Consider the following 5,392-nt stretch of genomic DNA (forward strand, 5'->3'; position numbering starts at 1 on the left):
TGTCCTCCTTTGGCTCTGGCGACACTGATGATACTACCATCCTCTCACCCCCTGGCTCGGAAACAGTTTCTACAAGAAATCAACAGTGGCCAAAGGAATTTAATATTTCACACTTTTCTTATGACACTGAACTCCAATTAGAGCGAGGAAATGCTCTTTTTAAGGCAAACGGAACAAGGCTGACTGTCGCTCCAAAGATGAAGTCTGATATTTGGGAGAATATATGTGATGAGATCTACACGTATAAATCTTATCCCAGCAGTGCACACTTCTGTGAAGTTTCAGAGGCACTTATCAAGAAACACCCTTGCTTGGCAGAAAAGGATCCTTCAATGGTTGCTACGGGTGGACACGGAGATTTAAAATGAAGATGGGAAACCTACGCACACAGTTGAAAGGTCTTGGATGCCCATGTTTTTGGCAAATGCCCTGAAAACCAAAGCCTCGGATAATGCTTTTCCAGTAAAAAATGTTAAACGACCTAAACGTGGCGAGGCCAATCATATCACATCCGTACCTGCTGGAGTGCCATCAGAAAACCTTGAAACTGAGTGCCTGGCACTTTTAAAGGAAGTGAAGAAAAGAAACAACGCATGCACAATCAGAGAAAAAAATGACAAAGACGTTTGCCTTACGCAGATGAGAAGTTGTGGAAAACCAACCTAGTGTTCAGGAACTGCAAGAAAGGTGGCCAGCTCTGTTTCAATAAGAGGAGGTAAAAGCCGTTATTTCATTTAAAGTGCAAGTGATTAAACATGAATTTACCATAGTTTAAATTATGGATTTTAGTATGTGTAATTACTTAGATTTTCACAAGCCCTACTTATACTTTTAGTTGTTTAATGCTCTGTGTATATGTATTTTTACAACTAGTTCTCAAAGTAATGTCAGGTTCTTTCCAAAGTCTATTTTCTGTTTCTCTTTCTTGCAGATTAATGCTGAATTTTTGCGCATCACGACTTTACCTTTACAATTGAGATTTTTGGCTTCTTTGGACAGACTGAGCTCTCAGCTTCTCCAGGTTATTAGAAGCAAAGGTGGAGTCCTCCGTGAAAAAACTAAAGACACTATTAAAGTTATGGATCAGGTATTGGTTGCATGCACATAGAATTGTTTGTGGTAATCAATTCAGTAGTGTTTTGGTCTAATAAAAACCATACATCTTGAACATTTTGTAGAGTCTGGACATAGACATCAGAAGAGAGTGCCTGCTGAAGTGCCTCATCATGTACCTTGGTGAAGATGCAAGCTGTCTGATCAAAGAATACCAGGTAATGTTGACATTGCAAACCACTGAAATTTTGAACTAGCCCTTTAAAGGAGTGGTTAACCTTCAAAATGAAAATTCTGTCATCATTTACACGCCCTCTTGTCGTTTCAAACCTGTGTGACTTTCTTTCATCTGCAGAACACAAAAGATATTTAAGAATGTTGTTAACAGCCCCCCATTCACTTGCATTGGTTTTGTGTCCATACAATAGAAGTGAATGGGAGCTGTGCTATTCTGTTACCAACATTGTTCAAAATTCTGCAGAAGAAAAAGGTCATACAGGCATGAAATTACATCTGTAGATGATGACAGAATTTTCATATTGAAAGTCAACTACAAGTGCTAGTTCACCCAAAAATGATAATTCTGTCATTTACTCGTTCCAAACCTGTATGACTTTCTTTGTTCTGCTGAACACAAAGGAAGATATTTGGAAGAATGTCAGTAACCAAACAGATCTCATCCCCCATTGGCTCCCATAGTATTTTTTTCCTACTGTGGCAGTTAATGGGGAATAAGGTCTGTTTGGTTACAAGCATTCTTTCAAATATAGTTCTGTGATCATCAGAAAGAAATTTAAAGAGAATTTGAACAACCTGATGGTGAGTAAATGATCACAGAATTTTTATTTTTGGGTGAACTGTCCCTTTAAACTTTCGACTTTCTTCATGTAATAATAGACAGACTTCATGGTGGCAAGACAAGATCTTCGTGTGGAGCATATCAACTGTTGTCAGACTGTGTATAAAAAAATCTTACTGGATTATTACAAATAATGGCAAAAGAAATGTTTGGAAATGTAAACTAATACTTACTAGTAAACTAGTACTGACATACTACAGCAAGAGATAACTGGTTTAAGAACATTTTTGGGGGGTGAAAATACTAATGTGACTAAGACTTGCACAGTACTGTGTGTGTATGCAAGGCTGAAGAGATGTGTCTTCTTTAGTCTAATTTAAACTGCGAGACAGTGTCTGAGCCCAGAACAGTGTCACGAATGTTATTTCAGTTTAGGTGCTAGGTGGGAAAAGGCTCTACCTCCTTTTTTTGCTATCCTAGGAGCTACTAAAAGGTAGAGTTTTGTGATCTTAATGAGTGTGATAAGTTGTAATGCATTAGAAGATCTGTTAAATGCGTAGGAGCTGCACCGTTTAAGGCTTCATAAATGAGTAGCAGTATTTTGTAATCTAAACAGAATTTACTTTTAACATCGTTACACTCGTTACCAATTCTAGTTCACCCAAAAATGAAAAATTTGTCATCACTTACTCGCCCTCCACTTGTTATAAACCGTTCAAATTTCATTGTAAAGCTGAACACAAATGAAGATATTTTAATCAAAGCAACAGAGATGTTTTGGGTCTACATTGACTTCCATAGTAGGAAAGCTAACTACATTTTTTTTTTTTAAATTTTAGATGTGAAAGGGGTATTTTTTTCTTCCACAGTCCCTCAATTACTCTCTGTTCTTGTATGTTTTTAGGCTGACCAGAGGGAGGAAGCGGAGTGAGAATTCGAAAAGACCACCATGGCAGTTTTTGTCATCCGTAAAAGTGATGCTCTCAGTCGTGCACTGGACATTTCCATTGTCATTGACGGTGTGGAGGTACTAAATGAGTTCTGTTGCATCTGTTGCATGTGCCTGTACCATGATGATTGGACTCATTTATGCACTGAACCTTAAATATCCTGAAGGACTCAAATATACCTTTGAAGCCTTTCAAAAAATATTAATGGACATAGAGAATAAGCAAATGAGCCGAAGGGTGCAGAACCTCTCTTCAAAGCTGCAGGAGTAAATTTGTTTCCTTTGACCCAGCTACAATGTTCTGGCCAATGAAAATTGGCGAATGAAATTTGCATGCCGGGCTCCTCCCCGGATGTCCGGGTATAAGAGGGAAGCCGGCGTGCTCATTCATTCACCTTTTGTTCTTCAGAGCCTACGCATCTGGTGAGCTTCTCTACGATCTGGGTGATCATTCTTTCTGCTGGAATCTACGACGTGGACAGCGGACGGTCCCTTCCTGCAGAGACTCTCCCCTGGGCGTCTCGGCAGTTCCGGAGGTGTTCGAGCAAAAATTTCCTTTTCTAAAAGAGTAAATTTCTGCAGCGTGGCTTGTCCCGCTGTTCTCATGGGTGCAAGACACTCATCGAGGAGGGGGACGGACACAATGCCTGCTTCCAGTACGCTGGGGCAGACGTTGTGGATACGTCCTGCCCGCACTGCGGGCGGTGACGATTCAGAAGTTGCGTCACAGGTGGCTGTGTTCCCACGGGACTCAGCCACCACCTCGTTTGCTCCCCGTTCCGTGGCGGCAGGGCCGCTATGGCAAGCAGCGAGGGTGATATGAGGATTACTGTGAGTGATAATCCGCCAGCCATGGCTCACGGACCGTTCACACCTCGTTTCGCTCGTCTGACCGTTCCCCAAAAAAAAGACGGTCCGCCGTCTTATTCCTCAATCACGTATTCGGACACGATGCGTGATGATGAGATTCTCTTGCAGCATCGGGGGGTGACGTACTGCCATCCGACTCTGACGATTCCTCGGGCTCCCTCCCTCGGGGCGTCGAACTCAGGAAAAAGCGGATGTCAAGATGTCGGCCATGCTTTCCTCCCTCGGGGCGTCGTGAGTGTTGGGTTGCAGTGCCCGCACTGCCTCTCCCGGCGCTCGCGGCTGGCTACATGGCGCCTCGGGTTTGAGCGCGGCTCCAAGCCGCGCCTGCCCCCAGTGCCGTGTTTACCGGAAGTGCATGAGGAACTTTGTAAGACCTGAAACGCCCCTTCCCGGCACGTTTCACGTCAAATAAAGTTCTGTCACCCTCTCTTCCCTCGAGGTTGAGACAGCTGGATGATGCGTCGGTGTCCCCCAGGTGGAGTATGCCGCCGCGGTGCACTCGTGCCCGTAGGTGGCGGCCACTTGGGAGGGCTCGACCTAGACTCCCATCCAAAGCATGTGGTGTCTCGGCATCTCTGGTGTCGAGAGCTTGCTTCCCAGCAGCCCTTGTCCTCTTCAACGCCCTCCAGCTCTGGAGCCCCCCACTCAGGCGCCCCCCCCTGGAGGAGACAGCGAAGAGGAGACCATCGCCCCATCAGCAGCCGCGGGGCAGCGGCCGTCATGGGAACACCTCAGGGGGATCGAGGCTACCATTGGGCCCGACCCCAGCCACATCGCTGGGAAGTCGGATAGGGACGGATCCTGCCCCGTCCCTCCATCTGCTGGCCCCCTCCGGGGGGCTGGCGCCCACTTACTCTCAAAAAGGAAAGTTTCCTCTCTCTCTGGGTTACCACAGCCGCTCTCACCCTCTGCACGACGGTGAGCGGCAAACTCGACGTTGCGTCATGGCAAAGCGCAATGTCGAGTATAAACACCAGCCCTCAGCACTCTCAGTCAGACAGTGCGTTGAGCTGCGCAGTCGCCAGGCAGGAAAAATGGCAGAGCCGATCTCCTCCCCGGGGACCTCCCCCGGCAAGGAATCTGCACTGCTAGCCATCGAACCACCCTCCGCGGGGGCGATGAAGCATATCAGACCTCTAGTCCCCCTGTCACAGTTCTGGGAGCCTGGTCTCAGCTTCCCAGACTGTCAGGTTGGCTGGGGAAGACGATCCGTCTCGGCTACGCAATTCAGTCGCTACACGTCCGCCCAAGTTCCGGGGTTTACCTCAGTCAGAGGCAGGGATGCCCCCGTACTTGGGGCGGAGGTCACCTCCCTTCTGGTGAAGGGAGCGATCGAGCCCGTCCCACCGGCCGAGATGTTCAGCGGGTTCTACAGCCCGTACTTCATTGTCCCCAAGAAAGGCGGAGGGTTGCGCCCTATCTTGGATCTGCGTGTTCTGAACAGGCACCTACACAAGCTGCCTTTCAGGATGGTCACGCAGAAGCGCATCCTGGCGTCCGTCAGGCGTCAGGACTGGTTCATGGCAATCGACCTGAAGGACGCATACTTTCATGTCTCGATCCTCCATCGACATCGGCCGTTCCGACGGCTCGCGTTCGAGGGACGGGCATATCAGTACAGGGTCCTCCCCTTCGGTCTGTCCCTGTCTCCACGACTCTTTACGAAGGTCGTGGAAGCCGCCCTCCTTCCCTGTAGGGTGTGTGAAATATCAGCATAGCAG

At 47.2% G+C, this 5,392-nt stretch overlaps 1 long non-coding RNA gene across 1 annotated transcript; it reads left to right on the plus strand.

Annotated features, from left to right (window-relative positions):
* Positions 1-955: 955 nt before the first annotated feature.
* On the plus strand, positions 956-2,780 carry LOC130551280 (uncharacterized). The gene is made up of 3 exons (XR_008962572.1): positions 956-1,087; positions 1,179-1,271; positions 2,757-2,780. It is a non-coding gene; the product is annotated as an uncharacterized LOC130551280 (long non-coding RNA).
* Positions 2,781-5,392: the final 2,612 nt, after the last annotated feature.

The sequence above is a fragment of the Triplophysa rosa genome, unplaced genomic scaffold (assembly GCF_024868665.1).
Source record: "Triplophysa rosa unplaced genomic scaffold, Trosa_1v2 scaffold85_ERROPOS632958, whole genome shotgun sequence".
NCBI classification, from domain to species: domain Eukaryota; kingdom Metazoa; phylum Chordata; class Actinopteri; order Cypriniformes; family Nemacheilidae; genus Triplophysa; species Triplophysa rosa.